Source organism: Dendrobates tinctorius, unplaced genomic scaffold (genome assembly GCF_039654945.1).
Source record: "Dendrobates tinctorius isolate UK_male_01 unplaced genomic scaffold, ASM3965494v1 ptg000030l, whole genome shotgun sequence".
Classification (NCBI taxonomy): Eukaryota; Metazoa; Chordata; class Amphibia; order Anura; family Dendrobatidae; genus Dendrobates; species Dendrobates tinctorius.
The window spans coordinates 7,374,075-7,389,211 of record NW_027361698.1 but is presented as its reverse complement, the minus strand read 5'-3'; positions in this window follow the sequence as shown (position 1 = coordinate 7,389,211).

Here is a 15,137-nt window from a genome sequence, read left to right as displayed (position 1 = left end):
CCTGAATAAAGCGAACTGTGCTCAAAGATCCCTGTGGAGCGGGCAGCAGCCGAGTAGATGCGTACTTCAGAACCGCAGGACCTGAAGCACGTGACTGCTATGGGCGTGGCCTAAACTCCAGAGAGCTAGGAGCTGCAAGAGAACTCCTAGCAGGGTAACTGCGAGACAAAGTTACCAAGGGGCATAGACAGGGAGGATAGTCAGGACGTAGCCAATGAGTCATACACAGAGATAGCTGCAAGGTACAAGAGGGGCGAGCAGAGAGTAGTCGGATCACAGGCAATGAGTCATACACAGAGAGGATAGCGCAGTACAGAATCAACAGGCAAACTCACAACGGGAAACAGAACCGGGTCAGAACCATATAAACAAGCTATAACAACGAACAGGCACAGGCACACAGAGGCCAGCACACTCGGCCAAAGGCAAAAGTATAACTGGCAGGGATTGGAGCTTCCCAGGGATTTAAAAAGCTCTCCCAGAACCAGAAAGAGGCCACAATCATTAACACCAGGTGTGCAGGTCAAAACCTGCACTGAGCTCCAGACATTAACCCCTGACGTGCAGCTCAAAAACCTGCACTGGGATCATGACAAGAAGACTATGTTGCAGTGTTTTTTATATGCAAATTATAAGCTGCTTTTTACAGTAGCAGGAAAAACTATGAAATTTCAGAAACCTCATGCACACATTGTTTTTTTGTGGCTGAACTTAAGAATTGGAGTGTTTTTGAAATCTGCAGCATGTCAATTCTTTCAGTGTATTTTGCAGTGTTTTATTCACTCATAAAAAGCAATGAAAAAATTGCAAAAACGCTTAAAAAACCCCCACAGCAAATAGGTTTTGTTGCGTTTTTTGCAGCGTTTTTTGCTGTGTTTTGGAGAATAAACGTACTTTATTAAACACGTGCTGTGAACAAAACAAATGTGATCTGCAAACAGAAAACAACTAAAAAGGCTATAAAATCGGAGTGATTTTACTGCCATGAGAGCAGGTTTTGACTGCAGAAAAAAAGCACTGCAAAAATGCTGTATGTGAAAATAGCCTCATAGTCCAAAATATGTCTAAACAGGATTTCAGGATTCAATGGAAAAGGCATCCTAGCACTACAGAGATGATGTTTTGTTTTTGAAAACCCTGAAAGTTATGATAAAAGCATAACAAGCATTGTTCACAAGATGAGTCAAAAAATAAGGGAGGGTGAAAGAAAGGGCAAAGACAAGGGGATAGCGGAATGTGAATCAATGTAGAAATGAAATAAAATGCAACTATTATTTTCATTGTAGTAAAAAGTCTTTGTTATATGTTTTATACACTTTTTATACAATTATGTCACAATGTCTGACTGGAGTGTGCGGCTACATGTATTTCTATGCAGCCGCACGCTTCAGTCCCAGTGCCGGCAGCAGTGCCAGGTTTTCATGCGAGAGACTCTCACGAGAATATCTCGCAAATGAGTATGAGCCCCTATACCTACATGTACGGTGCAAGTCAAGAATTGGACTAGCTCAGGCTAATCAAAAGAAGCGCCAAGGCTGTGGGGAGGCAAGAGATTTGTGGGCCTCCTGCCTAGCTGCCAGATACCAAGGAACTGGACTCTGGGCCCAAGTCCAGGGAATCAATCCACTCAACTTTACCTGCAATGCAATTGCTATGGCTGGGGACTGTAGAAAATCCCTGTGTCTGCCATCATAGAGCTTTGTTGAATCCCAGTATTGTTGTATATAGTGTAATCAGCACGGTGGCTCAGTGGTTAGTACTGCAGCCTTGCACGCTTCAGTCCCAGTGCCGGCAGCAGTGCCAGGTTTTCATGCGAGTGACTCTCACGAGAATATCTCGCAAGTGAGTATGAGCCCCTATACCTACATGTACGGTGCAAGTTAAGAATTGGACTAGCTCAGGCTAATCAAAAGAAGCACCGAGGCTGTCGGGAGGCAAGAGATTTGTGGGCCTCCTGCCTAGGTGCCAGATACCAAGGAACTGGACTCTGGGCCCAAGTCCAGGGAATCAATCCACTCAACTTTACCTGCGATGCGATTGCTATGGCTGGGGACTGTAGAAAATCCCTGTGTCTGCCATCATAGAGTTTGTTGAATCCCAGTATTATTAGTACTGCAGCCTTGCAGTGCTGGGGTCCTGGCTTCAAATCCCACCAAGGACAACATCTGCAAGGAGTTTGTATGTTCTCTCCGTGTTTGCGTAGGTTTCCTCTGGGTTCTCCAGTTTCCTCCCACATTCCAAAGACATACTGATAGGGATTGAAGATTGTGATCCTCAACAGGGACAGTGCTGATAATGTATGTAAAAGCGCTGTGGAATTAATGGCGCTATATAAATGAGTAAAATAAATAAGTAATCAGACAATCAATAGGTTCAAGGCGGGCATGCTCCTGATGAGGCGGCGGATGGTCTCCTGAGGGATCATCTCCCAGACCTGGACTAAAGCATCCGCCAACTCCTGGACAGTCTGTGGTGCAATGTGACATTGGTGGATGGAGCAAGACATGATGTCCCAGATGTGCTCAATTGGATTTAGGTCTGGGGAACGGGCAGGCCAGTCCACTGGTTCAATGCCTTCATCTTCCAGGAACTGCTGACACACTCCAGCCACATGAGCACATGAGGTCTGGCATTGTCCTGCATTAGGAGGAACCAAGGGCCAACCGTATCAGCATATGGTCTCACAAGGGGTCTGAGGATCTCATCTCGGCACCTAATGGCAGTCAGGCTACCTCTGGTGAGCACATAGAGGGCTGTGCGACCCTCCAAAGAAATGCTACCCCACACCATTACTGACCCACGGCCAAACCGGTCGTGCTGAAGGATTTTGCAGCCACCAGATCGCTCTCCACGGTGTCTCCAGACTCTGTCACGTCTGTCACATGTGCTCGGTGTGATCCCGCTTTCACCTGTGAAGAGCACCGTGCGCCAGTGGCGAATTTGCCAATCCTGGTGTTCTGTGGCAAATGACAAGCGTCCTGCATGGTGTTGGGCTGTGAGCACAACACCCATCTGTGGACGTCGGGCCCTCAGACCATCCTCATGGAGTCGGTTTCTAACTGTTTGTGCAGACACATGCACATTTGTGGCCTGCTGGAGGTCATTTTGCAGGGCTCTGGCAGTGCTCCTCCTGTTCCTCCTTGTACAATGGCAGAGGTAGTGGTCCTGCTGCTGGGTTGTTGCCCTCCTATGGCACCCTCCACATCTCCTGGTGTACTGGCCTGTTTCATGGTAGCGCCTCCAGCCTCTGAACACTACGCTGACAGACACAGCAAACCTTCTTGCCACAGCTTGCATTGATGTGCCATCCTGTATTAGCTGCACTACCTGAGCAACTTGTGTGGCTTGTAGAGTCCGTTTCATGCTACCATGAGTGTGAAAGCACAACCAACATTCAAAAGAAGTGACCAAAACATCAGCCAGAAAGCATTGGTACTGAGATGTGGTCTGTGGTCCCCAACTGCAGAACCACTCCTTTCTTGAGGGTGTCTTGATAATTGCCAATAATTTCCATCTGTTTTCTATTCCATTTGCACAACAGCATGTGAAATTGATTGTCAATCAGTGTTGCTTCCTAAGTGGACAGTTTGATTTCACAGAAGTTTGATTTACTTGGAGTTATATTCTGTTGTTTAAGTGTTCCCTTTATTTTTTTGAGCAGTGTATTTTCATCCGTGAGTAATAGAACAGTGATCCTACACAATGGAAATGTAGGTAATCATTTTGCTGAATTCAGAAGCTTTGAGGTCATCAGTGTATTTTAAGATTGGTTAGATGGAATACTTTGAATAAGCTTGCCTAAATATGGGTGTTCTCAAATCATAGCACTGTACAGTGCCTCAATAAAGCCACCATATCTGCACAAGCTACTCTACAGTATAACCGAATAAGTCAATATCACTTTACCTAATAGTTTGGTGATCTGGGTGTTAATGGTCCTATTTCCTACCTACCTAATAATAATAATAATTTTATTTCTATAGTGCCAACATCCACTTTACATTATAGAGGGGACTTCTACAGACAATAGACATTACAGCATAGCATAGCAATAAACACATAGATCAAAACAGATACCAAGAGGAATGAGGGCCCTGCTCGCAAGCTTACAATCTATAAGGGAAAAGGGGAGACACGAAAGGTGGATGGTAACAATTGCTTTTATTGTTTGGACCATCCCTATTGGAAGAATCGGGTGTTCCTGTTGCTGCATGAACCAGTTAACAGTCTAAATATGTAACAGTACAGACACAGAGGGCTATTAAATGCAAAAAGCATGTGAGAACATGATGCGAGGAACCTGGATAAGGTAAAAAAAATTTGAAATGAGCCACACAGGAATATTTAGGTTAGTGCGTTGAGGCGATAGGCCAGTCTGAACAATTGCGTTTTTAAGGCACGCTTAAAACTGTGGGGATTGGGGATTAATCGTTTTAGCCTGGGTAGTGCATGCCAAAGAATTGGTGCGGCACATGAAAAGTCTTGGAGACGGGGGTGGGAGGTTCTGATTAATGAGGATGTTAACCTAATGCATGCATACCCAATAGGGTTCATGACAGAGACTGAAGAGATACCCCGACAGAGAAAAAAAAAGGATTAGGGCTGAAATGTCGTCCAGATCATCCTGAAGTGACAGGGAGCTGAAATGAGCAACTAAATCACCAAAATAGTTTAATACAGCCCTCAAAGCGGGACCCAAACTGTATGGAGCATTATGTGGGGTTCCATACAATATAATGGCCCCATATAATGCTCTATACAATGTAATGGACCCTACATAGTGCTCATACTGTATAATGGGCACAACATAGTGCTCCATACAGTATAATAGCCCCAAATAGTGCACCATATAGTATAATGGCCTCACATAGTGCTCTCTACAGTATATTGGCCCAACATTGTCCTACATACAGTATAATAAGCCCCATATAGTGCTCCATACAGTATAATGGCCCCACATAGTGCTCCATACAGTATAATTGCCCCCCAAAATGCTCCATACAGTATAATTGCCTCACATATTGCTCCATACAGTATAATAGCCCCACATAGTGCTCCATACAGTATAATGGCCCCACATAGTGCTCCATACAGTATAATTGCCCCCCAAAATGCTCCATACAGTATAATAGCCCCACATAGTGCTCCATACAGTATAATAGCCCCACATAGTGCTCCATATAGTACAATAGGCACCACATTAAAAAAATAAATACTCAACTCTGCCCGTTCCCCCGCTGCTCCACTCTTCAAGATGTCTTCAGATCCTTTTCCCATCTTGGTACAGCAGGCACGTTGTAATGACGCCATTGCGCCCGCTGTGCTGAGACATCAGACGCAGAGATGGAATGTAGGGAGAGCTCTGTCCTCCATCCTTGCTTTCACCTGTATTGGTATAAAGGATGCCAATATAGTTCAAAGTGCAATATTGCCCTATATCGAGGGGCAAATATACTCAGAGGCTCTGCCTATCATCGGGGGCCTAATAGACTCATCCTGCAGGCCAGATTTGGCCAATAGGCCAGAGTTTGACATATGTGATCTAGAACAAGAATTAAGTCTGATGCTGAAAAGTAAAAAATAATTATGACCATAATGACCTGTTTAGTTACCAAAAATCACAAAAATGCCAGTAAAATGGATGTACAGTAACATGCAACTCATCTCTTAAGTATATTGATAAGAGCCATGGGGAGAATGGGGAGATGTGCAGTTATCTCTCTACTTAAATTTCAACCTATAGTTGCATCTTGGTGCAGAATGGATGTCACTGGACCTAGCTTTTCAAATAGGTGGGGGACCATGAAGTATTTTGATATGACATATATGTCTTTTGGAAAAACCGTGCTAATGTATGATACAAATATTCTTAGATTATCACTTACATTTTCTTGCATTTAATACGACATTGTTTTCCATTAGTAATCTTTGCCTGTCAAAGTCATGTATATTTTTCCTTCTTTGGGCGGTTTTGAAGTGGCCTTATGTGTAACTTTTCTTGGCACGGATATGAGATTGATGCTATGACCCCTGGGAGGACATTCATAGATCCCTGTGTCCAATTTCAGCTTCCACAATGCATTTGTCATATAAATCACAGGTCTGTCTTCTCTGTCATCGGTCCACAGTAAAAGTATCTACCAGTGCACTTTTAAGATGTTCCAGATGTCTCTCCACCATAAGTAGACAAAATAATCACTAATTCAGAAAAAGGAAGAACAGAAGCAGTGATAGTATTAGTACATGGCAATTCTGAGGCAAGTAATAACTGGGTCAAGAATATAAGTGAGTACCTGCTGGCATAAAAGCAAGGTTAGTTGGTGCCTAACTAAGAGAATTGCAGCACACTGTATAAAAGATAAAGGTTCTGATGTGTCAAAACTGGCATTATAAATAAATAAAATAAATAATCTTTATTTTTATATAGCGCTAACATATTCCGCAGCGCTTTACAGTTTGCACACATTTTCATCACTGTCCCCGATGGGGCTCACAATCTAAATTCCCTATCAGTATGTCTTTGGAGTGTGGGAGGAAACCGGAGTGCCCGGAGGAAACCCACGCAAACACGGGGAGAACATACAAACTCCTTGCAGATGTTGTCCTAGGTGGGATTCGAACCCAGGACTCCAGCGCTGCAAGGCTGCAGCGCTAACCACTGAGCCACCGTGCTGCCCATTATATAAACTAATCATAATGATGGGCAGGGTCGGACTTGGGTTCACAGGGAAAATTGACCCTAGGGACCCACCCTACAGCCATATGCAAATAACAGCCGTTATCCCCGATATAGTGGAGTGTCGGCTGTAAAACACACGTGGCTCCTGCACACCTACTGTGCGCCACCATAACTGGGATGTACAACTACAGTAGTTTGCTGCATTAAAGGGTGCTTTGATGAAAGCAAGTTATCACAGGTTAGGTAGGTGATAACCTATTGATCGGTGGAATCCGACCGTTGGAAACCGCACTGATCGGAAGAATGGGGAACTTTTGTACCTGACAGGACACTTTTATCCCCATTTTAAAACAGAGCGGCAGATGGGATGCCTGACCACAGCTCCATTCATTCTCTTTGGGGGCTTCCAGAAAAAAGCCAAGTGCAGCCCCTTAGGGAATGAATTGTTCAGTGGTCGAGTCGTACATGACGCTCCATACTAATGGGGATAAAAGTTCACATTCTGCAGATGAGTGCAGGTCCCAGCAGTCAGACCCCCAGCAATCTATAACTTATCACTTGTCCTTTGGCCACGTTAACATGTTCAGTATTTGGTCAGTATTTTACATCAGTATTTGTAAGACAAAACCAGGAGTGAAACAATTAGAGGAAACATTTTCTGCATTTATCGCCCACTCCTGGTTTTGGATTACAAATACTGATATAAACTACTGACCAAATATTGAATGTGTGAACATGGCCTTAGGATACCCGATTACTTGTGTTGACCATATAAACCATATGCACTGTATGTGCATACTTGTTACTGTGTAATAGTCACAGGACAGGGAGAGGTTTAACGTCCAAGTATTTAATCACTATTGGAAATCAAGAATCTTCTTACTGATATCTGAGAAAACAAGTAACCTCCATACACAACATAATCCCCTATACCAAGACCAGTAATACCACATGCAAAGGAACAAATACTGCCACACTATGGCCAGATCACTTATTACCACCGCAAAGTGAGAAAATAATACCACATTCATCAGAAAAATACAGCCACACCATGACCAGACCATAATGACCAAATACAACCACATGCAGGGGACAAATACAGCCACACCATGACCAGACCACATATTATCACCACATAGTAACTGAATAATACCACATACAGGTGGTTAATACGGTCACATCATGACCAGACCACATAGTGACTGAATAATACCGCATACAGGGGATTAACACAGTCACATCATGACCAGACCACATAGTGATCAAATACCACCACATACAAGAGAAATACCACCACCAAAATCATGACCAGATTACATATTACCACTATATAGTTGTGGGAGGAAGGGCCCCCGCCGAGTGTCCGGGCCAGAACCAAGGGGACCATCATCTAAGTTCCTAGAGAGCATGTTTCCGGGGAGCAGAGTTAAGGGACGGACTGCTGAGACTGACAGAACGGTTGGGGGCGGAGTCTATATAAAAGGGGCGGAGCGCACCAGTCAGAGTGAGTCAGCAGAATGGGAGAGAAGGAGCAGGAGACCATGGGAGCGCCAGGGAGCGAGAGCCACGAGCAGAAACCAGAGAGGAGGACAGCGACAGGAGGGAGGCTCACGGTGGACTGCAGAGAGATGGCGCCGAGTCGACCGACAGAAGACCGCTGCTTCACTCCAACCCGCGGCCATTGCCACCTCAATCCAGCTCGCGGCTGTGGCCTGCCCGCTGTCACCCGCGGCCTCACTCCAGCTTGCGGCTGCGGCCTGCCCGCTGCTGCGCGCAGCCACTGCCGCTCCACTCCCGACCGCAGCTGCGGCTTGTCCATTGCCGCTCGCAGCCGCCACCGCCCCGCTCCAGTCCATGGCAAGGGCCGGGCCGCCGCCCGCCGCGGGTCCCCTAGTGCAGCCGCTGGCTGCGCAGTGGCCTACCAACCGCCACTCAGCCCCGCCGTTGCCTGCCTCCATTCAGGGGCTGCGGCCTCGACTCTCCCACCCCCAGGCTGTGTCCCGCTGCCTCTGCCGGGGGACATCCCGCCAAAGAACCTTTGTGCCCCTGCTTCACCTGGGTGTCAGAACGCCCGAAGACTGCACCAGATCCTCAGTAGCTGGGACCAGCGGCTGCGACGCCGAAGCACCATCGTCCAGGACTCCGAGGGGCGTCAGGACGGATAAGTGACACCATGTAATTAACGACCCGTAGTCGGCCATACCACGGCCTTATAGTGACCGGCCTTTGCCGGAGTAGTCGTGTTCTTATTACCAGTGTTTGTTTGTACTCAGTCCCTGCGAGCACAAGTTCTGTTATTTTGTGTGGTTGCTTAGGATAGCCCTACCGGCATCAATCCATAAAAGTTATTACTAAAAGCATAATCCGTCTCGCGCCTCGTCACTGCATCCCTCGTACCTGCCATGACCACATAGTGACCAAGTACTACAATACTGATCATTAATAAAAAACACAATACTAATAACACTGATATTACCACTGGTGACATTATACACAGGAGCTCTGTATATACAGTAGTTTCAATGTACAGATTATGCAGTGATCACCAGTGACATTATACCCAGGTTTAGGAGCTCTGTATATAGTCAGTGTACAGGTAATACAGTGATCACCAGTGACATTATACACAGGAACTCTGTACATAGCATAGTGTATATAATGTCAGTGTACAGGTAATGCAGTGATGACCAGCGACATTATACACAGGAGCTCTGTATATAGTGTCAGTGTACAGGTAATGCAGTGATCCCCAGTAACATTATATAAAGGAACTCTGTACATAGTATAGCGTATATAATGTCAGTGTACAGGTATTGCAATGATCACCACTGACATTATATACAGGAGCTCTGTGTATAATGTCAGTGTACAGGTAATGCAGTAATCACCAGTGACATTATACATAGGAACTCTGTACCTAGTAGAGTATATAGTGTCAGTGTACAGGTAATACAGTGACATTATACACAGGAGCTCTGCATATAGTGTCAGTGTACAGATAATACAGTGATCACCAGTTCCATTATACACTTGAGATCTGTATATAGTGTACAGTGTTAATGTACAAGTAATACAGTGATCACCAGTCACATTATACACAGCAGCTCTGTATATAGTGTCAGTGCACAGGTAATGCAGTGATCACCAGTGACATTATACACATGAGCTCTGTATATAGTGTCAGTGTACAAGTAATGCAGTAATCACCAGTGACATTATACAGAGGAGCTCTGTGCAGAGTATATAGTGTAAGTGTACAAGTAACACACTGACTCACCAGTGGCATCTGCAGTTGAAGTATTTCATCATCCTGAGCAGACCACCATCACTTCTTCCAACCAGGACTCATCTCTGTATAAAATAAGACAGTTATCTGTAGCTGATCGCTTCCAGAGCACATTCCCCACTATTTTCCCCGACTTCTACACTGCATCAGATGAAGAAAAAAATGACATAATGCCGCCCTTCACATTAACAGGACCCCCTTTTGTTCTCCCCCATGGAAGACAGTATCCATAAAAATAAATTAAATTACAGCAGTAATAATGTCCCTTGATTGGCTAATACAGTAATTATGTCCCCTCTAGCCACCATAAACCAATAATGTATGTTCCTCATTCTGACCTCCATACAGTAATTATGTCATCCCTTTATTTAATAAGGTACCAGATCCTGGGCCCCTTTATTTAATGTCCCCAGCCAGGACCCCAAAGTCCACTTTAATAAGGTCTCCATACTGGGCCTCTTCCAGTAATAATGTCCCCATCCTAAGCCCCTATGTTTTCTTTAATAATGTCCCCTCCCTGGGCCCCTATGTCAGCCCTTATGGCCACTACCTTGCCCAATCACAGGAGAGGGATTCTTCTCACCTTCCTGTCCTCTCCGGAGTCCTCTTCTGGCTTCATATTCGGCATTACTGTTAAAATGGACTGCAGCTATGACAGGCTGCTCTGCTCTGTGATAGGTCGCGAGCCGACGTCACATACCAGTAACACTGAAAGGTCGCCGGCCTATCAAATGCTGCAGGAGTTATTGTGCAGCCTCTGATAGGTTGGCAGCCATTTAATGTAACTGCTATGTGACATCGACGCATGGCCTGTTGCAGAGCAAAGCACCCTGTCACAGCTGTAGCCAGCTTTTATCTTGATGTGCGTCATTGCCAGGGCCAGCTCCAGGTTTTCATGGGCCTTGGACGAAAGAGTCTCCGTGATTCCATCTAAAACATGCCACGATTCCTGATGCCCAGATACGAAATACTGGTATAGTACAATATATGGGCACCCACATAGTCCTCCATACAGTATACTATGAGCATCACATAGTCCTCCATACAGTATACCATGGGCACCACATAGTACTCCTTACAGTATACCATGGGCACCACATGGTCCTCAACACAGTATACCACGGGCCCCATGTAATGCTCCTCCATACAGTACATCATGGGCCCCATGTAATGCTCCTCCATACAGTACATCATGGGCCTCATGTAATGCTCCTCCATGCAGTACATCATGGGCCCCACATAATGCTCCTCCATGAAGTACATTTTGGGCCCCATTTAATGCTCCTCCATGCAGTACATCATGGACCCTATGTAATGCTCCTCCATGCAGTACATCATGGACCCCATGTAATGCTCCTCCGCGCAGTACATTGTGGGCTCCATGTAATGCTCCTCCATGCAGTACATCATGAGACTCATGTAATGCTCCTCAATGCAGTACATCATGGGCCCCATGCAATGCTGCATACATAAAAAAAGATCAAATACTCACCTCTCCCGTTCCTGCCGCAGGCCCGGTATACTGAGCCTCTCTCTCAACTCTGCAGTGCTCAGGACAGAGAGGCTGAGCACGCATTGATGATGTCATCACGCCCTCTCCCCTGAGACATCGATTGCGGAGTCAGAGGGCACTGAAGACACTGCAGCTGCCAGGAACGAGGAGAGGTCAGTATTCGGGGGCCATGCCAGCAATGGCACCGGCACGGCCCATTCGCCCAGGATCCCAGCATTTGATTGGGGTCGCTGGGTGATGCCGATGGCCCAGGTCATGGTGGCGGGTCGGGACTGCGTGCATGCGCCCGCACGCACCTTTGCCTCCTGCAATTTTAAAGGGCCCGCATCAATAAAAAAAAAGTTTTCCCTTACATTCTTTTTCCTCCTTTCTGGGGCCCATCGGAAATTTCCCCAGTGTCCCAGTGGGCCAGTCCAACCCTGATGATGGGCATGCTGGAGTGAGGTACACCTAATTCAGTTAAACTGAAAATAATTCAGTAAAAGTGATTGGAGTAACATTTAGGTGTAAGGTACGCTACAACGTTTCATGAATTTGATAAGCGGTCTTTACTGTACCCATCTTGGCTCACTATATCTACAGTACAGACCAAAAGTTTGGACACACCTTCTCATTCAAAGAGTTTTCTTTATTTTCATGACTATGAAAATTGTAGATTCACTCTGAAGGCATCAAAACTATGAATTAACACATGTGGAATTATATAATAGCAAAAAAGTGTGAAACAGCTGAAAATACTGTATGTCTTATATTCTAGGTTCTTCAAAGTAGCCACCTTTTGCTTTGATTACTGCTTTGCACACTCTTGGCATTCTCTTGATGAGTTTCAAGAGGTAGTCACCGGAAATGGTTTTCACTTCACAGGTGTGCCCTGTCAGGTTTAATAAGTGAGATTTCTTGCCTATAAATGGGGTTGGGACCATCAGTTGTGTTTTGCAGAAGTCTGGTTGATACACAGCTGATAGTCCTACTGAATAGACTGTTAGAATTTGTATTATGGTAAGAAAAAAGCAGCTAAGTAAAGAAAACCGAGTGGCCATCATTACTTTAATTAATGAAGGTCAGTCAGTCCGAAAAATTGGGAAAACTTTGAAAGTGTCCCCAAGTGCAGTGGCAAAAACCATCAAGTGCTACAAAGAAACTGGCTCACATGAGGACCGCCCCAGGAAAGGAAGACCAAGAGTCACCTCTGCTGCGGATGATAAGTTCATCCGAGTCACCAGCCTCAGAAATCGCAGGTTAACAGCAGCTCAGATTAGAGACCAGGTCAATGCCACACAGACTTCTAGCAGCAGACACATCTCTACAACAACTGTTAAAGAGGAGACTTTGTGCAGCAGGTCTTCATGGTAAAATAGCTGCTAGGAAACCACTGCTAAGGACAGGCAACAAGCAGAAGAGACTTGTTTGGGCTAAAGAACACAAGGAATGGACATTAGACCAGTGGAAATCTGTGCTTTGGTCTGATGAGTCCAAATTTGAGATCTTTGGTTCCAACCACCGTGTCTTTGTGCGACTCAGAAAAGGTGAATTGATGGACTCTACATGCCTGGTTCCCACCGTGAAGCATGGAGGAGGAGGTGTGATGGTGTGGGGGTGCTTTGCTGGTGACACTGTTGGGGATTTATTCAAAATTGAAGACATACTGAACCAGCATGGCTACCACAGCATCTTGCAGCGGCTTGCTATTCCATCCGGTTTGTATTTAGTTGGACCATCATTTATTTTTCAACAGGACAATGACTCCAAACACACCTCCAGGCTGTGTAAGGGCTATTTGAACAAGAAGGAGAGTGATGGGGTGCTACACCAGATGACCTGGCCTCCACAGTCACCAGACCTGAACCCAATCGAGATGGTTTGGGATGAGCTGGACCGCAGCGTGAAGACAAAAGGGCCAACAAGTGCTAAGCATCTCTGGGAACACCTTCAAGACTGTTGGAAGACCATTTCCGGTGACTACCTCTTGAAGCTCATCAAGAGAATGCCAAGAGTGTGCAAAGCAGTAATCAAAGCAAAAAGTGGCTACTTTGAAGAACCTAGAATATAAGACATATTTTCAGTTGTTTCACACTTTTTTGTTAATTATATAATTCCACATGTGTTAATTCATAGTTTTGATGCCTTCAGAGTGAATCTACAATTTTCATAGTCATGAAAATAAAGAAAACTCTTTGAATGAGAAGGTGTGTCCAAACTTTTGGTCTGTACTGTATCAGTCCATTAAGTCCCTCAGATTTGTTAGCTGACACCACCTACAATATGGCAATCCCTTCCACAGTTCCAGTAGCATCATGTTCCATAGGCACTTGGTATGATAAGACTAATAATTGACTTAAGTGCCCAAGCATCAGTTAAAATAATAAGGAATGTGAGAAACAGAAAAAAAAAGTGTTTCAGCGCACAGCTCACCAAAACATCCATCCAAATGAAGTCACTCTGGAGTTAGTAGGGTTCAGTGCACGGACATGAAGATCCTGAGCCGACTCCTAGGAGAATAAACCATATACAAAGAAAAAAGGAGTGTCTAGTCACGAGCTGGTGACTGGACTTCCTCCTTTTTTTGTATACAGTAAGGAATGTGAGCTTGATTTCAAACTGGTCAAGAAGTGGGAGCTGTGATTATCTATTGTCAATGGTGGAGTCTACATTGTCTATGTATACGGTTATGAGAAAAACAAAGTAAACCTTTTTTGAATGTTATTGTTTTATATATCAGAATATAATATAAAAAAATCTAGTGAATAGAGTTGAGTGAGACAGGTCGGTCAGATTTAAAAGTCGCCGACTTTCGCCAAAGTCGAGTTTCATGAAACAAAACCCGACCACAGTGTGAATTCGGCCATGCGGTCGGCGACCCAAGCGCCAAAGTTGGGTTTCGCCGAATGCTTGCACGTGACTTTTTTCAGCCAATGAGAGAAGCGGAGCGTAGCGTAGCTGGAGTGGGAGTGGGAGAGGGAGAGAGAGAGAGAGAGGGAGAGAGAGAGAAGAGAGAGATTTTGCCGCCTCTAGGGTTAAAATTCATGCCAGGTGTGTTTACAGTCCTCCACTCACTGCCGACTTTTCTCCCCAAGTGGGTTTCATGTTTCACGACTTTTCCCTATAGTCGGCCGATTTTGTTCGACTCGACTTTTGAGAAAGTCGGGTTTCATAAAACCCGACTCGACCCTAAAAAAGGCAAAGTCGCTCATCTCTACTAGTGAACATAACCAGAGTGTAATTATTCAACAAAAAGTAGGCCAAAATGCAGAAGTAGTGTACAAAAAATTAAGTTCAACCCTAATGCATCTATAAGAATAAAGAGGGTAAGTAGAAGACAGATGTTGCTAATCAAATGGCCAAGAATAATTGCAAGTGTGACCACCTCTATAAAAGCAAAGGTTTTGGCAGATTCCTGGTCTGGATCATTGAGATGTGTGTTAACACAATGTCAAGGAGGACAAACATCAACAATGATCTTAGGCTACTTTCACACATCAGGTTTTCGGCGTCAGGCGCGATCCGGCGTCGTGCCGGAGCGCCGGATCCGGCAAATGTTTAGTAAAACCGGATGTGACGGATCCGGTTTTCTGCCGGATCCGTCTTTTTCTTGACAGACAAAACCGGATCCGTCTCATCCGGTTCATCCGTTTTTCTATCCGTTTTTCGACGGATTACGC